Genomic DNA, 27,158 nt, shown 5'->3' on the forward strand with positions numbered 1-27,158 from the left:
GGTGGGAATTGGTGGCTGAATCCTATTTTTCATTCTAGCACCTTGACTTAGAAAACTACATCATCATCCCTCAAAGGTCTTAAAATAATATATTATATACAGCAAACAACAAAATAGTGGAAATACACATCTAATTTTCAATAAAGATTTGTTAAATAAGTAGTTATGACCAAACAAAATGAGTAAACCAGGAATGAACCCCACCCTCCCTCATTTTAGTAATTTTAATACAGTCCCATACACAGATCAATACATTCTATGGTAAAGTTTAGGACTCACCGTTCTAACTGTCAGTTCTGGAGGATTGTCGTTGATGTCAGTTATGCTGATAAGGGCTGTGGCTGTGTTAGACAAGCCAAAGTTCAAGTTTCCCTCCATGTCGGTGGCCTGGACAATGATAGTATACTGGGACACTTTCTGTAAAAAGAAGCAGAAAAAGAGAAAATATACTCAGGCAATGGTATATCAAATGCTGCAACAAACCGGACACAGGACTCAATCGAGAAATAAATATTTTTGCCATGTGACAATGGCATAGTGAGTCATGTGAATGAATAAATAAGTGAATGAATTAATGAAAACCCCCCAAACTACCAGCAAAGCATACACATCTTCCTCTCTTTCACGGTTACCCATTCACTGGAACAACTGCAGTCTGTTAAAACACCTTATTTGCTCAATAACAGATAGTTAACAGCACAGACACACACACACACACATACAAAGTTGCAAGGGGGGAGCAATGTGCTAGTAAAAGGCCCATCCATTAATGCTAAAAGTCTTGGCTTTCTGCTGTGGGAACAGACCTGGATCATCACTCATTTTAATGGCGACTCCATCACTTTAAGATGCGCCACAGTGCTGCAGATAATACTGGGAGGTGGACTTACTTAGTCCAGTTACAGCGAGAGTGAGTCACCCGAGAGTGTACTGCAGCACACGCTGCAATATTACAGTGCCATGACAAGAAACACCATCAAACATTAGGCTTTGTTTAGACACAACCAAAAAACAAAGAGGCAGAGAGTCGGTGCATCCACATTTGGGCACAGTGACACTGTCCATGGTGCTGAAAGTTCAGTCTGTCCCTAGGCTCACCATTGGAACGCTGACAGTGTGTGTGCGCATGTGTTTCATCCTAACAGTATAAGCCTATCTGCTTTATGGTCTCTTTCTCTTCCTATTAATCCATTTGGCTCAAACCTCTATTGTGCCACAGCAAAGTGAGAGGGTGAGAGAGAATGAATGTCAAGGACAGACCAGGGTTTGATGCACAGGGCCTACGGCTTTGTTCAGCATCCACAATGCATCCTATCGATAGTCTAATGTTCATTTTTTGCTAGATTAGTTTTTGCTGTATTCATCCCGGGGTCACGCCTTCTAACGACTTGACTGCCAGTGGCATTGATGTCAGGGACTGCCTGGAGGAAGAAGAACAAACCCAGGCAGAGGTCTTGTAGGTGTAGATGGGGGAGGTTTTGCTTCCCGCTTAGGTGGCTGCTTCTTTGCTTTTTTATTTCTTCTTTGAGTTGTGGCTTTTTTTCTTTTTTTTCTCCTCCGGTTTATTATGTTCTCTTTGTTAACTCACATTCTGTGCTTCTTTTGATCTCTTGCTATCTTTCTCATCACATCTTGGTTCTTCAGTGTTCTCTGCCTGTCGGTTTCCTATCTGTCTATCTCTCTGTCTGTCTTTCTGCCAGCCTCTGTGTATCTCTATATCTCCTTTCTCCCTCCCACTCTTCGTGAAGGATGCAGTTGATTGTTTGATCAGTCAAACCGTTGAGGCCCAGTTAAAGCACCCAACTGGTGTCATTTAGCTTCTCTCCAAGTCATTATGAAGTGCACAGACATGTTAATCTGCACCAAACCAACCCTATTAATGAAAATCCAATACTGGTTGCCCTTTATTAGACTCATAATGAAATATCAATACCATCTCCTCTCATACAGCGCTTCGGTAAATAGAGCCTCCAATGAATGTCTCTTTCTGCAGACTCATTTAGATCCTGTCACATCAATCTAGAAATAGCACCAGATGGCTGTAGGAAACTAATAGGCCCGAACTTTGATGGACACCTTTTTCTTTGGTCAGGTGAAAAGAAATGACAGGAGCTGAGCCAGCAGGTGGAGCTGTCACACAGTAGGAGGTGTGGTTGATGCATCCTATCCTGCAGGGTTATATCACTCATCTGAGGGTAGTTGTGAGTTTATGGTCTTTCTAGTGCACACATACATATCTGCTAATGCTCCAGTGAGTGGGAACAGGTGGGACACTCATACTCTTACACCGGGTGTACACGTGCATGCATATGCGCACTAAACACACACACACACACACACACACACACACACACACACACAGAGCCAAGCACACTCTGCTGTCCAAAAGCGGCTACCCTAACAAGCCAGTAAAGGGCTCTCTATGAGTCCTGTAGAAGTGCTGAACAGAAAATCTCTCTGTTAGATTAGAGTCCAGCGCTGGCAGTAGCCCAGACTCCCCTACACGCCTTGAGCCTCACAGACTTAATCTGCAATAGCTGAAAGCCATCAGAGACCAGAGAAACACCTGTACGCAGAGCTCCACCAACAATAAAACCCAACCTACCTTTTTCACATGGAGACCAAATTAGGTAGTTTACTATCTAGCAGACTGAAGACAGAAATAGGAAAATGGCTATCAATGTTAGCTCCTCAACAAGTCAAGCCAAAAAGCAGACGGGACAGGTGGACCAAGCTGGCTGCTCATGATTTGTAAGGAAATGGACTTGTGCTCCAGTGAGACTTTGTTAGCATGAGCAAAGTAGGGGAAGTAATGGCCCAAACATGTAAGGCGATGTCGAGCAAGAAAAAGCAGATAAGTGGTTTTCTGGCAAAACACGTACAGTGGTGAATTAATCATACCTGAGCTAAGTGTGCATTTTCACTTGATGTGCTATTAAAGACCACTCAAGGTAGGTAAAGAAAAAGAGACCAGAAGAATGACAGACTTGCTGTTACTTTTACGTTTGTGGATTGAGTTCCAGCCTGCCAGGCTCCTACTGGCCAAAGTCATTAGCTTGTCACTTACAATCTGTCTCAAATGGCCCAGTACTCGTGGCTAAAACTATAGAGACCAGCTTCCTTCCTTTCTTTGACTACACTCGCTCTACCTCAGTGACCCTCAGAGTCAGTGATCCCCACTTTAGGTTCAGTTCAGCTGAGATCGCTTCAATTAAATGTACGTAATGTATTTGATTTGATGCTTTTCCATTAAATTTTACATTACTTAAAATCAGTTAAATTTATATCAGTTCAGTTACACATCCACGTTGCCAATGAAAAACTGAGAAATCTATAGCTACAGGTGAAGTGCCTGCAGTTGGGGGGTTCTGACATTGAAATACAGTAAACTTCTACACAGTTATTTTCAATTTTCACATCTTTTCCCAGTTAGTACCAAAAATATGCACATAAGTCTGTTTTATCTCCATCTTTATTATCCATTCCTCTCTTCATCCCTCACAGGGATGTCTCTCAGGTTGGGTGGAGGACACAAACAGCTCAACACTGGTTTGAAGAGAACACAAGCCAGCGGTGACTTGTTGCAAGCAGCACACTGTTCTCTGAATCCCATTGTAGAGAGAGTCACTCAGATACGTAGGTAAATCTGAGATATAAACTCAGAATCCTCTTGATTAGATACGCCTCCACATTTACGCAAACAGCTCAGAGTCACATACTGGATAAATAAAAGCTGTGAGTCACATATGAATAAAGCTTTTAGAATAAAGCGTGCAACACGACTGGGCATGAACTTTAGTTAATCGTCCAACTGAGCTTTGCAATACAATGGAGAGGACATGATTAAGCAAATATGACCATGATGAACATGTTGTTGTCAGACTTGCTGGCTCCAGCATGTCACGAACAGATAACAATAGTAATGCCAAATAGCAGGCAAATATATCTTGTTCTACAGCAGTCAGGTCTCTCATCAAACAGCAAAACAATGCATATGGTCCCCAAACTCTGGGTACAATAGACCAAGATACCTGTGGAACTTTTCTAACATTTATTCGATTCCAGGCATTAAACAATTACAAAAAATAAAAAAATAAATAAAAATAATAAAATGAAATTACATCAAAAATAAAGGGAAACATCAGTCAGACTCTATGATATGCTGATAGAGTGCTGAAAATCTCTGTCCAGTAGACAACATTAATCACATGCAGGGGAAACATTGTTATAGATTACAATACACTGCATGATTTTGCATTGTATTAGAGCATGTCTTCTGCAGACACCATGCAGAATATTTGACCATAGGTCATTTGGTATTTCCTCCAAATCATTGTCCCACTGGACCCTTATTGGGTCTAACATTTGATAGGTGAATTCCACAGTAAACAAATGCGATCAAGCACTTTTCAAGAACAGGCTGGTGTCAAAAAGTCATCAAGGGATTGTCCATGTGTAAAACTGAAAGAGATAGAATCGACATAAGAATGGACTTGCAAATATCTGCAAATTCATCCAAGAGCTGTTGAAAGGTCATTGTCAAATATGGATCATTAAATTAGTGAATGACCAAAATAGAAAAGCATTATCTGCATCTACAAGAGAGAGTGGAAAGACATGGTTTGAAACCAGAGGGGCACAACTGCAACAATTCAGGCTTTTCTGAATTCAAAACCAAGTCCAATTCAGTAACAGCTAGGTGAACATAATAAGGTGGATATTGAGTATATATTCACTTGATTGAATGTTGGCTTCAAGCAATCAACATCCACCTACATGCACCAATATTCCTCATTCAGCAACCCACTCACAATCCCCTGATGGCTTGGCTGTCTGGCTCCTGGAGCTTTGTTGCTAGGTGGCGAGTTAACATAACTCAGCGTCTCTGAGACAATAAAGCCCCAGACCCATTTAGGATGTCTGCTCTCAGCCTGTATCCCTGCAGATCCTAATGGAGCCAGACTGCGGGCACTCATGTCCTTCAGGCAGTCCAGGAGATGTCTTAATAGACGGCAAGACAGTCCAACAAAGAGCTGGCAACAGCCTGGTGGACCGCCTGGCGCGGGGCCACACCACGCCATGCCACACCAGACCATTCCAATCCAGGGCTCATGGGAGACTGAGACAGCCTGGGGTAATGAAAGACAACAGCTCTGCCTGCCAGTGGAACCAGAGCCCTGGAAAGAGGACACAAAGGGAGAACATCCACACCAGCTGTGGCACCCTGACATCCCCCACTCTGCTACCTGCTGCACCAGCGTTGTACTTCATTAGAAATGGATTTCTTCCATAGTAGACTGACAGACTAATCTATTTTTAGTACAGCATTTATAGAAATAATTATACAGTACATAACTGTTTAAACCCTAACCTAAACCTTCCCCTACTCCTATTCTAATCTTAATTCTGTTCCCCAACCCCTTAAATGCAGTTCAACAGAAATACAAAACATGAAGCCACAACCACATACAAATAGCCTTGTAATACTCAAAATTTAGTGAAACACACATGCATAGCATAGTCCAGCATGTCAGCGTGTGGGCAGGGGCATGTGGAACCATGTGAGGTCAGGGCAGGAGAGGGGTTATGGGCGGTGAGTGAGGGAAAATAATTGGTATTCAGCTGTGTCAGAGGTAAGTGATACCAGGCTAACCTCTATGTACCCCCTGGTCTCCTCAACACGAGAGAACCTGCTTCACCCCTTAATTAGCACATGAATATTCTAATTAGACACCAGCATGGTGGATGAGGATTAGCTCAGGTGTGAGAGAAAGTGATGGGAGTGAAGACAGAGAATATGAAGTATGTGCTGAAATGGTGATTATATGAGTATTGATATATTCTTATGAGTATTCAGCATCTATACAGGAAGTATCATTATTCATGTTTTTGTCTATAAGCGTGTGTACATCACTCTGGTTGCAGTGATCCAGTTTGACACACTGGATTTTATTCACCATATTTGCAGCTTCTCCTCACAATGTGTGAGGACGTACCCATGTGCCTGGGATAGTTTGTATGTTTGTGTTGATGACCTTGACAGCAGGTGGGTGAACTCCCAGGTGTGTCCCAGTTTTAGTGGGAGGATCAGAGGCAGGTGGGACTGAGCCTGGCTTGATGTGTCCAGATTAATGAGCTTTCCCTCACTCACATCAGCTGCTACTGCTGCTGCCTGGGCCAAGCTGGAAACAGGGACACAGAGCTGGCTCGCATTCACTAGACTCATTTATATTGTCCCACAAATGTATCACACTATCATGGCATGCCAGCGCCAAATAAAATTTGGATAAGGAACAAGCATTGATGTATTGTATTCGTCTGCTTTCAAACCCTTTTTGTTCTTGAGATTTTAACGGTAATTATTCTCCAAATACGCTCGCCTTACTGTTGGTAAAATCCTGTTTTAAGTGTTGCCTGGCCAGTTTAGTGCCGAAAGGGACCAGCGGGACTTCTCAGAATATAAACATTATGAGACACACTCAGCGGTGCTTTTATGCCCACAGTAAAATCACCCAACTAAGTTATGAGGTTGAGCTTATCCTCATAATGGCGGCATATTAATTCGAACGTTACTCTGATTTTGCCAATTGTATTTTCTTCCATCTTGCACCACAGAGAGATAAGGGAAGGTTTGTGTGTGTGTGTGTGTGTGTGTGTGTGTGTGTGTGTGTGTGTGTGAGTGTGAGTGAGAGAGAGAGAGAGAAAGAGAGAAAGGCTGCAGGATGAACAATCCCCAATTGAACACTACTGCCCATAGCCACCTGATGCAGCTTGAGATAAACAAAAGTCGGGCCTGCGTGACCTCCCTCATTAGTAGAATAAGAAGGAAGATGGAGCAGGGACAATGTGTGTTGTGGTGGTGTTGATGTGTGGGTTGGCAAATAACCACAGCAAGCAACAGATGCACACCAGTAGTGGATGAGACAAAAGAAGACAATGAAGAGAAAGCTCCCGTGACCTTGTCAGCAGAGAGGTGCTGGATTTGTGTAGCCATTATATCTGTCTTGCTCTGTGCACTGAGACAAACATTAAATATCATTACACTATATTTATTTAGGGTGAGTGCTGCTGAAATTGACCTTGACTTTTTTTAAAGCTTTAGTTGCATTCAGGGATGATATTAGGATTTGTGAGGCAGGAATTTTACAGAATTATATACAGAAAAGTCATATATTTCGTTGTACCAACCTGATGGTAAAAAAAACCCCAACATTATTGACCGGTGAAATTTTAACTTTTAACTTCTCGAGTGTGTGGGATATGGGGAAGGAAGTAGCTGGTTAGTCAGAATGGGCATCCTGGTGGGGTGGTCAGAGAAAGAAAAGTAAGAAAAGAAAAGAATGTAAAGAAAAGTTTGCTTAGCTTAGTATAAAGGCTGGAAACAGCTAGCCGTCCTCTGTCTAAACTTTTATTGCATAGGCTATGACTTTCTGTCTCTCATCATTTCCTGTCTGTCTCTATACTATCAACTGTCCAATAAGAAGAAAAAAAAAGACTATCAACAGTACATTTAATTGCACTGATTGACATTTCCTGCCAGACTACCAGATGTTAACTAGCTCAACCCCAGGACATGAAGTCGAGCAACAGGATGCAATTTGGACTAGAGGAAGCCGAGATCTGCTCTGGCTGGCTCTGGTCTTCTTTAACCACTGGATGTATCAACCAAACTGCTGAGGGCCAAAAGAATGATGATACGACATCAAGTTACTGAATATTAGCCAAAGTTTTATCTTAAGGCCGGGTGTACACAAATGAGACACAGAATGATGAAATTATGGGAGTAACTGGGATACATGCATATACATAGATGATACTGACCTCTCTGTCCAGGCCGGCTGCTACTGTGACTATGTCTCCAGTCTCGCTGTTGATGGTGAACATGTTGGGGATGGGGCTGTGGGGTGTCTGTGAGAGGATGCGGTAGCGCACCATGCCGTTAGCTGTGGTGGAATCGTCCGAGTCGGTGGCTGTCACCTGCATCACAGACGAGCCTGTGGAGAGAAAGTTAGTTAGCTAGGAGTAGGTGGCATAAATCAGTGCACACAGCACCAGAGGAGGTCAAGTTGGGCAAAAAAAGTAAGACAGAAAAACAGGCAGGCAGCATTCATTAAAAATACAAATATTCACTTATTTTGAAAACACATGCGGCAAAGTGAAGGTTTCTTGTAAGCCCATTACTGTTAAGGAATTTGCAGAAAATATCAAAGAGAAAGAAGGTGGTTCAAAAGACAACAAACCCATTTATAAACAAGAAACAAGTCACTCAGACTTTGCAAAATTGCTGTGACATTCTCTGTTCTTTGGCAAGTGACTTTTAGAGCGAGTGCTATTACAGAGCGGAGTACAAAAACACAAACAAATCTGTTAAATAAGCCTATTTTAAGCTGTGCTGTTTTGTCCTCTGTATATAGCAAGCTAGTGGGGCAAAGTTTCCACCTCTACAGAGTCCATTTAGTAATGAGCTGTGCTGGGTCTTCTGCCATTTCCACCATCCATTATTTCAGCCTTCAGCGGCACCGTGGCTGCCCTTAATGCTCCAATGCTCTCTCCCTATTTGTCTTAGAATCACGGATAAACACTGCCATTTAAGGCAGACAGCACAGAGGTGGTGAGGGAGTGTGTGTGTGTGTGTGTGGGTAAAGAGTGTATGTATGTCTGTGTATAGTTACAGGTACATGTGTGCATCTGTATGCATGTGCGTGTGTTCATCCTCACAGCACGTATCAGGGTGAGAGGCCCTGTGTCACCGCATCTTCCCTGAGCAGAATTATTGATTTGCACGAGTTTGTCAGCTGGGCTCACAAATGCGACCAGGCAATTAGGAGCACTTTGTGCTGGAAAGAGGAGAGATCACCTCGCCTCTCTCACAGGGTTCTGTGAAAATGTCACTTTCCATCAGGCAGCCATTTACAGGCAGCTCCTGCTCCAGAGAGAAAAAGACTGTCAACTCGCAGGAGGGGGACGGCAGAGAGAAGAGATGGCTGCAGCACTAACATGCTTGAATGAAAAGACTGTGTAAGTGTAGACAAATCTAAAAAGAGGGAGACAAGGAAATAGGAGTTGAAGTATGAAAAAGAGATGGGGAATCGGAAAAGGAGAAAGTGGTCATTATAAAGCCTACATTTCTTGTCAAAATGAACTAGAAATCCATAATTTGGATACAATCTCTGATGTTTTTAAAAAATATACCACCGCTTTCATGTTAGTGGGCACCAAAAAGCATCTCAGCAACTAATGCATTAGCACTCTGGTTACCTCAGAGGGCACGATGGTGGGTGGTGGGTGCTATGCTGAGCAGGCACCAAACCAGCGATGTTCAATTATCACAATTAAAATTTGTCAGCAAAAAACACATCTTGTATATTTAGTGTGCAGCAGAAGTAAGAAAGTAAAGCTTGGCTTCACCACCTTCAAATCTGAAATTTCTACATTTACAAGCAGGCGAGCTGCTGGACTCGTGGTAGATTCAGCAGCCCCTTGAGGGTCTGGGTTGTTACAGGTGTCTTCATTCCCATAATTGGGCCTAAACGGCACCATCGTTCCTGTGACAGCCTGTATGGACAGGATATTGTAGCCTCGATTTCTATTTCAGACGTCATTAAGTTCCAAAACAAGATTTATCACTTTGTCCAGCAAGGAAAAGAAAAGAGTCCTAAAGACAGGAAGAAGAAAAACAATTACTGCTATTCCGCGAGGACAGCGCCAATACATAAGGAGGGAGAGGATGTGATGTTGAATCACACATCACTGCTACCTTTCATTGCAATGAAGAGGATTCAGTGATATCATGATGGTGCGCTTTTAGATCCAAAAAGGGGTGGCCATGCCTGAAAGGGTTCATCTCTGGGCATGTTTAATTCCTCCTTAATTTGAACACTAATTCCAAATCCTAATTGCTTTTCCGGTGAAATCGCTGGAGCTGAAAATTTTACTGGTGGCAGGCGCACATATTGTCAGCCATTTTGCTCATGTGATTTGAGATCACCGGTGAGGTCTATCTGCTGCCTAAACATTAATAAGCCAGAGTTAACATCTGCCTCCCAATGAGAGGGAAGATGGGGAAGATGCATAGAGATAGACAGAGTGAGCAGTAGCAAGGAAGTACACACAGAGATGCAAAGACAGGAAGCTGAGGAGGAAATTGCAAAGCAGAAAAAGAAAGTGGAGACCAGAATAGAGGTGAGAGGATTTATAAAGACCACTAAAAGCAAAAGTACAAGGGGAAGTCAGGGAGTGAAAGGGGATGGACGGTGTAAGAGGATAATGACTCTCATTAGTGGTGGAAGATAGAGGTTGAAAGATTGGCCACAGTACAGTAGATAGAGAGCAGGAAGGAGAAGTGGAGGTTGAGAGGGAAGGGAAGAACGAGAAAAGGTTGAAACCTGGTGAATCTTGGGGGAAGTGATAAAGGGGGCACACTGTGTTCACACAAGAGCCTCTAATGGAGCCCACTACTCTCTGAGGACACAAGTACACAGTCAAACCATTCAAAAACAGCCGCTGTGAATGAGGTCAGAAACATTCATAACTCGATGCAAAGGCCAGATCAAATACACCTTTTACCTTGATCACTGCTACTGCATGATATCCATGCCTGTGGCTCTCTACCTGCTGAGTCTTTTTCAGAGAAACATGGGCTAAAGCCTGTGCCAGTGCCAAGAGTAGACAGCTAAATGTTTTCCCTTCATTTAGCCCTGAGAAGCAAGTTGAAGCCTTCAGGCTTCAGGCTCATGTATCATAGTATTTACAGCCTTCGGCCATCCTAACTGACTGAACAGAAAACCGATGGCCATGACCCCAAGCCTTCAATGCTGTGAAATTATCCAGGAGATTCCATGTTTCTAGGATGAGGAACACTGAGGATATTATGAAAAGACAGCGTTCATATAAACATTTACAAACGAACCAGCAGGCCAGAAGACGTTTTGACAGCATCCCAATGGCAAAACGGACTATACGAGAAAACACTGAATTACAGATGCTGGTGGAACTGAAGCTAACTAGAAAAGGTGGCAAGACATCTACTTTATAACAGACATACTGGTCCAATACTGATGTGCCGGTGAGGTGGCGATGCTAACCACTGATGCTCAGTGTAAAAATGTGGCTCTGTGAGAAACACCTGCTCACTAAGTCTAGGTCCAATACGGATTGAAATATGGTTGTTCTCTTCCATCTCTCGCCTCCATCACTCCATCTACCCCCTCCTGTGTCTGTCCCTAATTACTCCCCCCCGCCCCCGCCCCAAGGCAAGATAGAGCGAGAAAGTCACTTAAATCTCTCTGCAACTCTTAGCAAACTCTTTACGAGCGAGAAAGAGAGGCGAGAGAAAGAGAGAGAGAGAGAGACATCCCCCCTGTCCACCCCCTTAGGAGGGCAAATCGACTGTGAGAGAAGGCACTCAGCTGCTGGTTTTGATCTTGCACTCTCATTTCCGAAGGCCTTTTTGAGAAAGACGGTCCATAAAAGAGAACAACTTGCTGTCAGAGTCAGGGAGAAGGGGGGGGGGGATGAGAATGACAGAACATCACAGGGCAGATGTTCTGAGTACACTACAGCCTCACACCAGCCGTGCCATATTGACAAATCTTTATGACGCCACTTAACACAACACAAGGGCTGTCTCATGTCACTGTCCTGAAGATTTAATAGAAATTCTGATAATTGAGAGAAAATGTCAGAGGTTGTTAAGGTATTTTTTCATTTTGTGTGTGTGTAAACTGTTCTGTATGTTAGCCTGAGCTTGTACAACAGCTCTTGAGGCCACAAGTGATTTTTTATGATACTAAATGAGAAGAACTACCAAAAGAACCTATTTCCAGACATTTAGCAGGTTCCCAGGATAATCCTCCTAGTTTCACATCGAATCCCATTTATTCCTCATTAACAAGAGCTGAATGGGATCAGATAGCTCATTTTGTCATGTACTGTTTTGTTACGTATGATTACCTGCACAAATTAAATTCTATTAGTCAAAGGTTCATTTGGTGCTGTGCGGGAGCCCGGTGGCAGAAAGTGACAAATGAAGCCGTTTCAAACTGATCCTGGCTGACGTTTGATCGGATCTCTCCTACGTAACATCTGGTAAACGTGATAAGGGTGGTTCCCTGCAGGTTTCCATCTTTGATAGCTTTCACGCAGCGCTAGATGTGAAGATGTGGTGTAATGCTTCAGAGTACCTTTGATATCTGGGTATAGATACAGAATGTGATACTACTTCATCTTTACACATATCCCCTCTTTGCTTGGTATTTAGAAGAAAATTAGGGGCCACAGATTTTTACTGAACAACCATTTCGATAGTAAATATTAGAAATTGGATATTCATTGTGCAATTGAGGCCAGTATTTGTTGATGTTTCACCACCGTTTAAACCTACTGTCGACAATGGGAGACAGATATTTGAGATATTCCAGCAGCATCGCCGGACACTCTGGCCAAAGTAGCACCTGTCAGCTGCAAAGCTGCGATAGGTTTCTGTTGCCAGGATGGAAAGAGAGTGTGTCATCTGGAGTAAACACTCAGGGATTTCAATGGTCATCCTTCGATTGTACAGAATTGTGAAGCCAAATGCAAATTCTGGATGCACAGTGGAGATCAGTGAAGCTCAGCTGATTGCTTCACCTTATTGATCTGGTGGCTAGTTAGTGGGATAAATTTATATTTTTAAGAAGCCAGGTGAAGTCCTGTACTGGGTCAGAAAGTATCAAAAAATAGACCAGCAGCCGAGGTGATCTTCCGGACAGGCAGAAGTGAAGACTGAATGAGAGAAGAGAGTCTGAGGCGCTCCTGAGCAAAAAATAAATTTTCTACAGATTCCTCTCTATTTTAGTTCAGATAGCGCTTTTATTGAATCTTAATATTTTGGAAATTGTCTAAGGTTTTGGGATCCAATGTAGCAGAGTTAGTCTGAAGACAGGTGCATATAAAAGAGTTTAGTCAAAGTCAGATTTGGTGTTATAGATAAGTGCATACTTTACATTTGGTCTTGTATCCAGTTCTGTGTCTGCAGTGCTGCTGTATATAAAAACCGTCTTCAGCAAAACTGTGCGGCAATTAAAGTCTCGAGGTCTAAACTGGGTCCATTATTAATGAGTAAAATATTTAACTTGCAGCGTATATATTAAAAGCTTAAACTGCCCAGAAAAGTATAAACTGTCTCCTTGAACCAACACTGAAGATGACTTGCAGTCGTTCCTGTTTTCTTCCAAATAAACAGGCAATAAGGACAACACAGCTCCGCAGCCTATTTTCCTAATTAAAATTCATCAATTCAGAGACTAATGACAGAGCAAAGGAAGATAAAAAGCGCTCCGCACACAATATGCTTTTTGACACCAAACTCTAAACACCTGATGTTGTGTTCTCCACAAACACGTTACATGGCAGTGATAACTTAATGAAGAGCAGAGCAATTACATAACTTCAGAGCAATTGTACATAATGTAATATATTTCTTGTTAATTGGTCTCACAGATTCTATTTTGTTCAAAACAAAATTTAATTCAAAGACTTTTGTCACTGCATGCTCTCACTTTATACTAAACCGAGATTATCAGAGTGAAAAACGAAGAAAGTAGCTTTTGGACTGTCTGGTTGCCCTCGCTAATTAGGGGCGCTGTATATAGATCCACGCTCTACTGAGGAGTAACCAGTGTTCACACACGCACACAAAGTAAATCCCATACTCGTGCACACATATACACACACACGCGCGCACACGCACAACATGCTTTCCTATATTGTTTACAAATCCCCCTGAGATTAAACTTTGCAGCAGAACAATATCTGAACGCTGTGAAGACAAACATGGGTCCTTGGGGTCTGATTGTTAGAAACAAGAGTTCTTCCAGTCAAGAGAGCTACTTGCACATTCTTCTCTCGTCTCTGGCTTTGCTCATCTCTGTTGCCTGATTCTGAGGGAAGGTCTACATCTCTCCATGCTCTGCAGAATCTGATAATGATGCATCCAGCCAAGACACTGCAATACAAATGTCTCGTGAACTTGGCCTTGTTTGAACGAGCCGAAAACTTCAAGAGTCACGTCAAATTCACACCTCAAAATGTTGGCTGGCCACACAAGTTTATTCAAGGATACTCAAGTAAGTAAGATTGAAACATTAGGGTGTTTCTGACGGGCCCTCTGGAGACGGAAATGAAAAAAAGAGCATCAGATTGGTCAAACCTACACTGCAAAAAAATCTTAGTAAGATAAATAATCTTAACTGAAGGTAAAATATACTTGTTTTCAAGATATTTCTTCTTATCAGGCGGCTTTTATGTTAGAGAATTTCACTTGTTTCAAGTTTTTTTGGCCTTAAGTAGCAAGTGAAATATTCTTGTTCTGTTGGCAGATAATTTTGCTTATTTTAAGTAATATTTCCCCCATTTTAATGCTTTTTCCCTTGTTTTTGAGAGCTCACTTTTTGCAGTGAAGAAACATTGACACTGAAAAACAATGTAAATTGGGGCAAGCCGTGCAAGCATCTTTAAGCTTTCCAAATAAACTTAAATTTCATGCTAATCATTTCAAATGCCTTTGAAAGTTTTTACAGTGCACCAAAGTAGAGTGACCCAGAGAGACTCGAATATTTTAAAAAGTTAAACATGTAAACAGTAGGGTGTGGTGATGGTGCAGTGGATAAGACACATTCCTTTGGTGTAGGTAGGTGGGCGTGCAACCTCTGACATAAATAGCAATTGAGAGTTGCTTTGGATAAAAGTGTCAGCTAAATGTAATGTAAATGGGATTTTTAAGCAATGAAAAGTGTTAAATTTATTCGTGTCATTGTTAGCATTTTAAACTAATCCAATGAAACAATTTAGCTTTTCAGAAATCAGTCCCAAGCACAACTGCAAATGGATTATTGCATTATTAATCTTCTGCAGAGTATTGGCTCCAGTCCCCCCATGACCCTGTATGGATAAGCGGTTGAAGATGATGGATGGATGGATGGTAATCTTCTGCAGAGTGCAGCACAGAAGCCCCAAAAGTGGCAGTGTAAGTGGGGATTTTTATGTGCATTTATTTAAATTGTAACATTACACAATTTAAATAGATACAAATGGAAATGATTACATGCTTTATTTATAGGTATTTTATGGCTTTCATTGTGACTCTGAATATGCAGCTTTCCCTCCTATAAGAAAGACGACAGCACTTCCTATTCACTTTTTTAGTGTCAATGCAAACTCTGTTGTTGAGACAAACCTAAATCTGATGCAAATATGAAACTCTTTCATTACAGGAAACAGTTATATGCAAAAGTAAATTCTCTAAAAGGAGCTAAGCCATCACAGTGAACAACATGCATGCTTTTGTTTAGTTTCGTCATTGCTTGGTGAGGCAGTGTAGATGCACAGTTCAGCATTACCTTGCAGCTACATCTACAAGGAGCAGAAGTAACTCTTACCTGGTTTAGACCCTTCAGCCACAGAGCCGTTGTACACCTGGTTCTGAAACTCAGGTCGGTTGTCGTTCATGTCGATCACATAGATGTAGAGATCGATTGGATTCTCCACCTGGTTACCATTCATGTCCACTGCATGGGCTCGCAGCTGTGAATATACATAAATGCACACAAAGATAGAAGGGGTCATTGGCATTCAACGCTGAATATGAATTTGCTTGAATGAATATTCAAAATATAGTTCAGCTGACAACAGGCCGTTGGCTTTGTTGACATGAAACTCTGCAGACTGTCTGGACTGGAACAAACTCAGCACACAGCACAACTTTGACTTTGTTAATTGGCAACTTCATTCAACTGGCAAATGTTCTGTTTCCTGTCTGCCAACGGGGCATGAGTATCCTGTTGGTATCTTGGCACGACCACAACAACACAGAAAGGGGCAAAGTAGTGAAATGTTCCAGACACACAAACAACACCTATTTTGTTGTTAGCACAGCCAGAGGCCTAAAAAATATCAGAGAGGTGTTGCTGCTCAAGCTGTGGTTTCTTTTTGTTCGGGGAGAGTGTTTGGTTCAACAAAGCCAGCCATTTGGATGGATGTCTCTGACTGATGAGCTGTTCCTTGACAATTCACAGTGTGAGAATAGAGAGAGACGAGAATGAAGAAAGAAAGCGGCGTGGGGGAAAAGGCGAATGAGATGGGAAGGAGAGGAGGCGAGTGACTGAGCCATGTGCAAGTAAATGAGAGATGAAAACACAAAGAGGCAGTATGGGGGTGTGGGGGCTTGAACAGGGAGGACTGACAAAAGCAATCATCATCTACAGTGAGATGTCTTAATCTCCACTACTGCTGTTACACACCCTCTGCTCCCCACCAATCCCCACTAATGATATCTAACATAACGCAAAGCTTTGTAATAGCCCTGGAACCAAACCAGCACTGTTTCCCGTGACTTATTCTCACTCAATTGCCTAAATTCATATCCTCTTCAGAAATGTTATTCAATCACTGCTTGGCTTGGTAAGAGGAGAAGGGCTCTCAGTCTGGCTAAAACTGACACACTGGCAGCCACATATTTTGTCTGCCACAACACAGTTGAGGAGGAACTACCTGCCAGCCTATTTACAGAAAGTCATGATGTATTGTGGGGCGACATCAACGATTGAATGGCGGCACCTGCCTTCACTGAAACACAACTAATCATGTCGGCTTTTGTGCCTGCCTGTCAGGGATGTATCAAAACATACCCAAACACGCACCCGCTTGAGCATTCACACATGCATCCAGACACCCATTCAGACACATGTTTATGCAAATTAACATGGGCTCCGACACAAGCGCACAGACACACACTGGGGAGACACACACGGCCAATCAAAAGAGCCCTCTTCAGCTACTTAATGATCCTCAAGATGCTAGTTTTCGATTGGCTGAAGCACAGCAAACAAACATGGAGACGAGATCCCAACAAACAAACAAGCCCAATCTGTTTTCTCGGCTGTGAACAGTGCAAGCTGAGGGATGTGTGACTGTGATATGTGTGACTGCCTCAGTGCATGGTGGGGGGTATGTGTGGGAATGTGTGACAATGATTTTTGTCTTTGTCTTAAACAGTGTTTTATGTGTGTATGATTTGTCATTTCTGCCTATGGATTTATGTGTGTACATATTTTCTTATTTTCCTATACGTCTATATGCTCTATATTCTGTCTGTGTCTGTGGGCTCGATGGAGGAATTGGAAATGTGATCTGAAGGCCTGGAGGAGTGTGTGCGATGCACAGACTACAACTGTTTGTGTGTGAACTGGCATCAGTATTCTGCAGGGTGAGCTTTAGTATGACAGGACCAACCACAGAGGAGAAATACAATTTGTATTTGGCCCATTGGTCCCCTTACCCAATAGAACCATACTTGCATAGTACTTCGTAAATCTGAGACAATTCTGCACTTTATGTGGTGCTTTTTTCATTCTCAAAATAACTACCTATCTATGTAAAAGTATTTGGCTGCAGCCTAGCAGGTGGCCACCGCTGTTACGAGAAGAGCCACATGTAACGTTAGGGGTAACTTTGTCGGGGAGACCCAGGTAGGGATCGGCTGCGTATCTGGTGGGATTTGAACGTGTTTTGTATTATATTTTATACATACATGTGTACAAAATACTATGAATGCAACAACTGTATAGAGTTGTGTTTTGTTTAGTTTGGGTTGCAGGTAGTGAGTCACTGTCTTGGTGGTTTTCTTTTCCTTGTTTTGTTCTGTTCTGTACTGATGGTCTGGTTTAGAGTTCATCCTGCGTCTGGGATAAACTTGCCCACTGACTGTGAGCTCCCCTTGCACTGGGTTAATGTGTCTGCTGGTCATTATATTTACTGCATGTCAGCTAGTGTGTGTTTTATGGGCTCATTGATATCTCAGCCAACCTGTCTCTCTGTGCTACAAATTGTTTTAATACCTATTTTTTGGATTAATAAAGAATTAGATTTTAATATAACTACTTTCCAGTCATACTTGCCTTCAGGGTGCTAGGGACCTGTTGTTTGTGGCTCCAAGGGGGGCCTCCAAGGGGGGGCTACACTATCTTCCTATTTCTTAGCTGTCCATCAATTGTATTTCACCTCCATTTATTGTATTTCACCTATTTAACCAAGAATGATAGAACTAGAGACTGATGTAATGAATTTCTTGGGACCACTGGGTAGTAGGATTAGGGTAGTTTAGCTTTTAGGGTTTTCTGTATGTAGGTTAGAAATTATACTGTAGATTGTAGATATTTAGACAATGTGTTAGTACTTCAAATATTTGCTTAGTGTTAGGGCCCCTATGTAGAAGCTTCTGATAGCTTAAAAAAAGGTGTCCCTTTTCACAAATCATTGTTTCTAATGGTTGTACTTCTATTTTAATTTTTTTGAAAAAACTAAACTGGACTGTACTAAACTGAACTGAGCTTGGTATTGTGCAGCGACTAAAACTAACACTGTAACTAATAAAAACTAAACTAAAACTAAGCATTTTCAAAAACTAAAAACTAAACTACTACTGTTTAGAGACACATCCATGTATCAATGCGATGTGAGTAAAGGGACATAGTGGCAAGCACGAGAGCTCAAGAATTCAGTTAACAATCTTATGGCCGGCGGGATGAAACTGTCCCTGAGTCTGGTGTTGAGGGTCTGGATGCTGTGGTGCCGTCTGCTGGGCAGCAGCAAGCAAAACATTTTGTGGTATGGGGGATTGGGGTCTCTGATGAACCTGTTGGTTGTAGAGTTTCTCCATGGATGGCAGTTTATCCTGGTTATATGCTGAGCAATTTTATCCGCCCTCTTTAGAGCCATACAGTTGAGGTTGGTGTAATTGACTTAGCCTACCAGACTACCAGATACTACAGTATATAGATAGTCACAATCCTCTCACTGGTGCACCTGTAGATTTGCTGAGTATTATGGAGTCCATGTTGAGTCTCCAAAACCTGTGGTGGAAGAATAACCCTTGCCTCACAGTCTTTGTGATGGTGTTGGTGAGTACTGGTCAGGTCCTCGCTGATGTAATCCCCAAACAACCTGAAGCTGCTTACTCTCTCCATCGTAGTACCATTGATGGTGATGGGGGCATGTCATATTGTCGTTTACTGTAGTCCACAATCAGCCCCTTTGTTTTGCTAATGTTGAGATGGAGGTTGTTATCCTGGCACTAAGGTGTCAGGGCTCTGACCTCCTCACAGTAGGCCATCTCATTGTTGTCGGTGATCAGGCCGATGTAATCAGCAAACCTGATGATGTTGTTGGAGCTGAGGTTAAGTAAAAACTCTTAACCAGGAGAACAACTCAGTGCTGACAACACAAACACCAACTTTAGAGGGCTGAATAGGCTGGTAGATAAAATCCAATTTTATCAGTTGGCCTGCACTATAATTCACTATAGTACAACAGTTACCATGGTCAAAATACATGAAACAGATTTTAATTTCATAGATAAACACTGAATATTTTAATAACATCTTGACCGCCGAATTGGAAATGTCTGTGGTTTTCATTTCAGAAATCTACTAACCTTATTTTTACAATCAATAAGAAATAATATTTTTTCGATATGTTCCTACATTTGTGCAAACAAATATGAAAAAAAAAATCCCAAATGTTCTTGTATTTGCTCAATTCTCTTTGTGCCCCGCTGACTCACGGTAGATCTGTCTGACAGAACTGAAGCTCAGGCTAACACCCACTCTCCTCACCTCGGAGATCACTTCCCCCTGGTGCTAGTCTGTCAAAAACAGCAGCCATGTCTCTCTTTTCACTTGAACCCAAAACTAACAAGCAAAGTTTGGCCTGCGAGAGCGCAGCAGTGCTGGGAACTTCCTGTCAAGTTGAAAGAAAGTAAGCAATGGACTAAATTTCCCCTGGGTCAAGCGCTGGCTACATTCTCCTACACTAAATCATACATCACATCACAAGCAGCATGGGTCCACAGGAGACTAAATAGGAGCCGCATTCAACTTGAAGTGCCCTCAACCTAACATGCTGTTTTCACTACAGGCAGGGTCATATAGGAACTGTTTACTGAGCCGCTGTCCTTTCCCAGGGACCAATAACCTGGCTGCTTTATTGATCCCAATTTGCTGGTTGAGTGTAAGAGCAGGTACAGGGAGACAACAAACACACACGCAGAAGTGTCCAGAGCCTGAACATAGCAAGGAAGGTAACAAGAGGCTCCTCTACAACTAAATGGACACACACACAGAAGAACGAGACCAATCAAGACTACAATCATCTAGAGCTTTCTGTTTGTTTATAGTCATTGCACGTACTATGTGCGTGCATTGGTGTTTGTAATGTGTGCATACTGCTGTACTGCACTGACAGGCACAGTGAAGTGATCAACTCTCCTTGATTCTATTCTTCCTCTGAGACAGCAGCATGCTTTTGAATGAGCTCTATCAGCAGCACAGCCATCTATCACGCTGACAGGCAAGCGGGCATTATGAGTCTGACACCAGCACTCACCTCGAGTGGAGGTGTTAGTCTTAGAGAGAGAGAGAGTCTAGATATAAATTGAAACCTGTAATGTGTGTATATGAACCAATGGCCTAGCGTTTACTCAAGTCTCATGTGGTCTGCATATTTAATTCACTCATTCCTGACGCCGATTAACCCGAGATTCCAAGGGGGGCAGTCATGAACTATAACATCCAGTCTCCTGTGTCTGTGTGTGTGTGTGTGGTGGAGAATCCCATGGGCCAGGCTAACTGCACAGCTGTCAGCCAGCACCTTTCAACAGCACACCTGGAAGTGCATGAGGTGTGCGTGCAACAATGTGTGGAGGTGTTGAAGTAAAATGGGGCAGCAGTGCACAAAGGAAAGGTGGGAAACACATACACAAAGTGAGAAGAGATGAGAAAAGAGAGACCTGGCTCTGCTTACGAAACAACACGCCTCATATATCAGCAGTCGATAGAATGTTGACATGCGCACCTTTGCAACACACACTTGAAGCTGCACCTGTTAATTAACTCTGGTGGTATGAACAAAGACAAGAGTTTTCTTGCACTCAACCTCGGTTCCCTCTGTTCCATCCATCTCTGTGCTGCTAAACCTCAATCCACATGACAGCCGAAGTGGCTGTGTGTTTTGCCAAGGCATTCATCATTGCTGGCTTCTGCATCAATCAGAGCCTGGAGAGGCTGGTGTGAAGGTACTTTACCGCAGAGTTGAATGCTCTTCGACTTGTGGTCTTGTTTTAGCAGGCAACACTTATGTTAGAATGAAAGGTAGATGAGGAAGCGAAAAGGCGAGGCACATTTCCACAGGGATAATTGGGAGATAATGAGGGAGATACGTAAACGGAGCAAGAGGAGAAACAAGAGACAGACAAGACTCATTTCTTCCTTACATGGAAAGAGGCTCTCTCCTCTCTGTCCAGTGGTTGGGTGACAAACATGTTGCCACTGATGGGGTCTATGTTGTAGATTCCATTTGGGGGCTGATCAGCGCCTGCTCCTGTGATGCTGTAGCGGATGCCGACATCCTTGTCCTGATCTGAGCGGATCTAGGGACAAAACCAGAGAAACAAGTTCAACATAGAGGATAATCTGGTTTTTAGTCCGGGCTTTTCCTAGCCTTGCAACAGAAAGCACAATATGTTCAGAGCATAGTGAGATATTGTGAAATAAAACCAAACATTTGAGTGAAGACAGAGAGTACATGGGATGTTTGATACATTGATGATGACCTTTCAACTACAAGCTTTCTTTTGTGCTAACACAACCTACTCCCTGAAGGTGAAAATAGAAAATTGAACAAGAGCAGAGTGGGAAACACATGCCCTGTTGAGTTTTTGGTTTTCTTTACCTTCATGGCAGCTTCTCAGGACCTTACTGCCAGCTGTGACGGTATATCTGATGGCTACCTGCCTGGATGAATCATGCCATTATTCTGAACTACGTCTGACTGGAGCTTAATGTCTCAATGTGCTTGTTCCACCTTTAACACCTAGGCTGGTATTTCAATCACAATTCAAAATGTGACATTTACAGAGGGATATATTTTACTTTGAACAAGTTCCAGTGTTAGCACCTCCACAGCCACAGCAATAAAACAATCAATACTTTTGCCCAGGACTAAAATGAAGACAAAAGGAGATGGGATTGTAGCATTTCTTCCTGTGGCATTGATTTTCAATGGGCTCCAAGGATTTTATTGGCTCACCACTCAATGCAGCAACATTAGAGTAACATTATTAAAACTGGTGGCTCTGAAAGTGTTACCATTACTAAGTTGATATACAACAGGGTTGATATACAACTTAGTAATGCTAACGCTACCTTACATACATATGTTGTCACCTCTGAACTCTCAGAATTACTTCTGCCAAGAAGGTTATGTTTTCAGTGCTGTTGATGTAAATGGGTGTTTATACAGCTTCTTTCTGTTGTTTCAACATCTGTAGTTATATCTGTGGCTTAACATAATGTTTTCTGATTTCTACACTGTATAGCAGATACTTGATTATTTCACTATGTGTGTAAATATTAAGGTGCCACAGTGAATCATACCGGTTTGGTAAGGATTTTTTTTCTATATGTACAGTGGGTACGGAAAGTATTCAGACCCCTTTAAATTTTTCACTCTTTGTTTCATTGCAGCCATTTTCCAAAAATCAAAAAAGTTCATTTTATTTCTCAGTAATGTACACTCAGCACCCCATCTTGACAGAAAAAAACAGAAATGTAGAAATTTTTGCAAATTTATTAAAAAAGAAAAACTGAAACATCACATGGTCATAAGTATTCAGACCCTTTGCCGTGACACTCATATTTAACTCAGGTGCTGTCTATTTCTTCTGATCATCCTTGAGATGGTTCTACACCTTCATTTGAGTCCAGCTGTGTTTGATTATACTGATTGGACTTGATTAGGAAAGCCACACACCTGTCTATATAAGACCTTACAGCTCACAGTGTATGTCAGAGCAAATGAGAATCATGAGGTCAAAGGAACTGCCTGAAGAGCTCAGAGACAGAATTGTGGCAAGGCACCGATCTGGCCAAGGTTACAAAAAAATTTCTGCTGCACTTAAGGTTCCTAAGAGCACATGTGGCCTCCATAATCCTCAAATGGAAGACGTTTGGGACGACCAGAACCCTTCCTAGAGCTGGCCGTCCGGCCAAACTGAGCTATCGGGGGAGAAGAGCCTTGGTGAGAGAGGTAAAGAAGAACCCAAAGGTCACTGTGGCTGAGCTCCAGAGATGCAGTCGGGAGATGGGAGAAAGTTGTAGTAAGTCAACCATCACTGCAGCAATCCACCAGTCGGGGCTTTATGGCAGAGTGGCCCGACGGAAGCCTCTCCTCAGTGCAAGACACATGAAAGCCTGCATGGAGTTTGCTAAAAAACACCTGAAGGACTCCAAGATGGTGATAAATAAGATCCTCTGGTCTGATGAGACCAAGATAGAACTTTTTGGCCTTAATTCTAAGCGGTATGTGTGGAGAAACCAGGCACTGCTCATCACCTGTCCAATACAGTCTCAACAGTGAAGCATGGTGGTGGCAGCATCATGCTGTGGGGGTGTTTTTCAGCTGCAGGGACAGGACGACTGGTTGCAATCGAGGGAAAGATGAATGCGGCCAAGTACAGGGATATCCTGGACGAAAACCTTTTCCAGAGTGCTCTGGACCTCAGACTGGGCCGAAGGTTTACCTTCCAACAAGACAATGACCCTAAGCACACCGCTAAAATAACGAAGGAGTGGCTTCACAACAACTCCGTGGCTGTTCTTGAATGGCCCAGGCAGAGCCCTGACTTAAACCCAATTGAGCATCTCTGGAGAGACCTGAAAATGGCTGTCCACCAATGTTTACCATCCAACCTGACAGAACTGGAGAGGATCTGCAAGGAGGAATGGCAGAGGATACCCAAATCCAGATGTGAAAAACTTGTTGCATCTTTCCCAAAACGACTCATGTCTGTATTAGATCAAAAGGGTGCTTCTACTAAATACTGAGCAAAGGGTCTGAATACTTATGACCATGTGATATTTCAGTTTTTCTTTTTTAATAAATTTGCAAAAATTTCTCCATTTCTGTTTTTTTCTGTCAAGATGGGGTGCTGAGTGTACATTACTGAGAAATAAAATTAACTTTTTTGATTTTGGGAAAATGGCTGCAATGAAACGAAGAGTGAAAAATTTAAAGGGGTCTGAATACTTTCCGTACCCACTGTAAATTTCTTCCTTGTTAACACACAGTTTTGTTTTGTTTTTGATAACAAGCTGCCATGTTCATGAAGTTATTTCAGTCCAAGCAAGTGTTTTCAGGTTTTCACAAATGGTGATGGTAAGTATGTGAAACATTTCCAATTTAGAAGTACGTAAATGCACAGCTGAGATGATGAGGCGTCAGCAGGCCACAACCACATTTTGACATACTGTAATTCTAATAGTTTTGGAAATACATCCAGACATATGCAGTGGTTGCGGTTGCAGATTTGCATATCATAGAAGACTGGACTATTGGTCTTGGAGGAGGTCTGTGCTCTCCTTCTAGTTATTCTTTAATCTTTTTTAATCACTGCAGTATTTCTATAGGTTATTTAAAGGAACACTGACATTTTTTTTAAATTTTAAATGTATTTGTTTTCTTGTCTAAAGTTATATGAGAGAATAGATACTACTCTTATATCTGTAGCCCACAGTAAATATGAAGCTACCGCCAGCAGCCAGTTAGCTTAGCTTAGCACAAAGACGGGAAACAGAGATACAGCTAGATGTCTATGAAGATTCTCAGTCATCCAGGTTGTAGTTATCCAACGAAGGTTAAAATGAAGGGCAACTGGACTTGGTTGAAGCTACTGGAAGACGTTTCGTCCCTTATCCAAAGGACTTCTTCAGTTCTGACTGACTGGCAGGGAAACTCAGCTATTTAACCTCAGTGGGGTCGTTATCCCGGGTCATCGACTCAGGTCAAGACTCTGCTGTCTACTTACATCTGAAGGACAGAGGACACTCGTTTGAGGACCACCAGGTGCACATTTTAGACAGAGAAGATGGACGGTTTGAAAGAGGTGTCAAGGAAGCCATCTACACCAGGGTTGAGAAGCCGTCATTGAACAGGGGAGGGGGTCTACGCCACCACTTATCCCCCACTTACAATGCTGTCCTTTCATCACTTCCCAGGAAACTCAACAAACGTAACCTATTGGCCTCCGGTGAGGATACCAACGATGGTCGTTCAGTCTTGGCCACAGGTAGTCTCAACGACTGTAACGACTGTCGTCACAGCAACAAGGAACACTAACGAACCAGCGGTATCGATGACCCGAGATAACGACCCCACTGAGGTTAAATAGCTGAGTTTCTCTGCCAGTCAGTCAGAACTGAAGAAGTCCTTTGGATAAGGGACGAAACGTCTTCCAGTAGCTTCAACCAAGTCCAGTTACCCTTCATTTTAACCTTCGTTGGAGAGATACAGCTAGTTTGGACAAAAGTAACAAAAATCCACCTACCACAGCAAAATGTTCCTCTTTAAAATCATATTACTGATTATTGCACTGTTAGATGTGTTTATGCTCATATAAATGCAAATGTGACCTCCAATACCCTGAAGTTTAGTGGTCACTTAATTGTAGTCCAAATTATTTGAATAATATTATTTTCATCATTAATGAGCTGGAGACTCGCACTTTATTGCACATGTATATTATTATTATTTTTCTTTCATGTAATTACTGAACACCACCACTAACGAAGTCACTAATTAAATGTAACCCTGCTTACTATGTCTTTAGGAATTTTCCCTATTCAAACTGTTTTAAGGGGTCTGAAGAGGTAAAATTATATAGCACTTTCACAAGAAAGAAATTTGAGTAATGTCTGACGATCCTATAATTCACCTTATGACCCTTTGTAGGGCTATAGATCCCCAGTATGGAATTCACTCTCTTAAACAAACTACAATACAACCCAGTATACACATTATAGCTGTAATGCTCGAGTTCAATAAGTATACAGATTTAATTTAATCAAATTACAGTGGTCGATGACTCCTTAAACCCAGTATTGTGGATTCATTTTATGGCTCCTGGATCAGTTTAAACTATCTGTAATAGCTAAATATCTTAATATCATCTCTTCTCCGACCTTATCCTTGTTTTTTTTTTTTTTATTGGGACTGAGAAATCACTATGGTTACAAGTCAGAGGGAATAATCACAGTCAAATGGAGAAAAAGGAAGGCTTGGCTCCTTTTTTCTCTCTATCTTTCGCTTCCCCTCCTATGCAATTTTCGTGGTCTGTGGGGTTGCAGATCATGCATGAAAATGAAATTACTTCATCCGTTCAGCGGTGACGGCGGCTTCTGCATAAAACATCTCTCTGTTTGAACATGATACCCGCTCTCTTAATTTCGAACATGGTCCTCCCACACCCACAGTGTAGCACTCCGCTGTGAGCTGTCACAGCCACAATTCTCATTTCCTGAGCTCACTTCACATAGAATCCATATGGGGACCCCACAGGTTCAGGTGTTATGTATAGTATTGTACAACTCCTATCAATCAATGCAATAGGACACTTCTAAATACGTGTAATCACTGTAGCGAACAATGATACTCTAAGACAAATCACATTTATTATTCACGATGCCCACCATCTGCCAATCAAAGCGGGACAAAATTATTGAATAAATCATAACATAATTTGACCATTCACCCTCATCATCAGTATCATCTGTCTGAATCACAAATAGAGAGGTGGAGCAGAACAGACGGATTATGCATTTCAGTAATGAGAACGTGCCTGAGAAATACTGTGTCTTATCTGTGAAGGAGACAAATCTGTTATGGCCTCACCGTTGGAAACAACAAGAAATGAACTGAGGCACACCAGAAAGAGTCACATCTGCTGGAGTTGCAGGAACATGCGAAAAAAAAAAAAGAAAGCTTGTCGACGTGTATGTGTGTGTAGTGAAGTGTTTGACAGGTAAGAGATTCTCTGTGTGCACACCAAAGCGTGGATCAAGAGGACCAGCTCAGTTCAATAATTCACAAGGCCGTCATGTGGGAAATACACATATGAAATTTTCACTTGCCACGAGTTTGTGCTTCTGCATCCCGACATGTGCACAGTTGCGTGTCTGAGTTTGTGTGTGTGTGCGTGTGATTTGTCTGTTCACTGGAACTTCAAAGCAGAATATGTGTAGTTGGCACATTGGTGTAATAGCCCCAAGAGGAGACAAAGGAGCTCTTACACG

At 42.3% G+C, this 27,158-nt stretch overlaps 1 pseudogene; it reads right to left on the bottom strand.

Annotated features, from left to right (window-relative positions):
- The window catches only part of LOC119885478, a 192,948-nt pseudogene that overhangs the window by 22,019 nt on the left and 143,771 nt on the right, over window positions 1-27,158 (bottom strand).

This window comes from Micropterus salmoides, unplaced genomic scaffold (genome assembly GCF_014851395.1).
Source record: "Micropterus salmoides isolate LMB-PRFRI ecotype aquatic unplaced genomic scaffold, ASM1485139v1 Ms_hic_scaffold_4, whole genome shotgun sequence".
NCBI classification, from domain to species: Eukaryota; Metazoa; Chordata; class Actinopteri; order Centrarchiformes; family Centrarchidae; genus Micropterus; species Micropterus salmoides.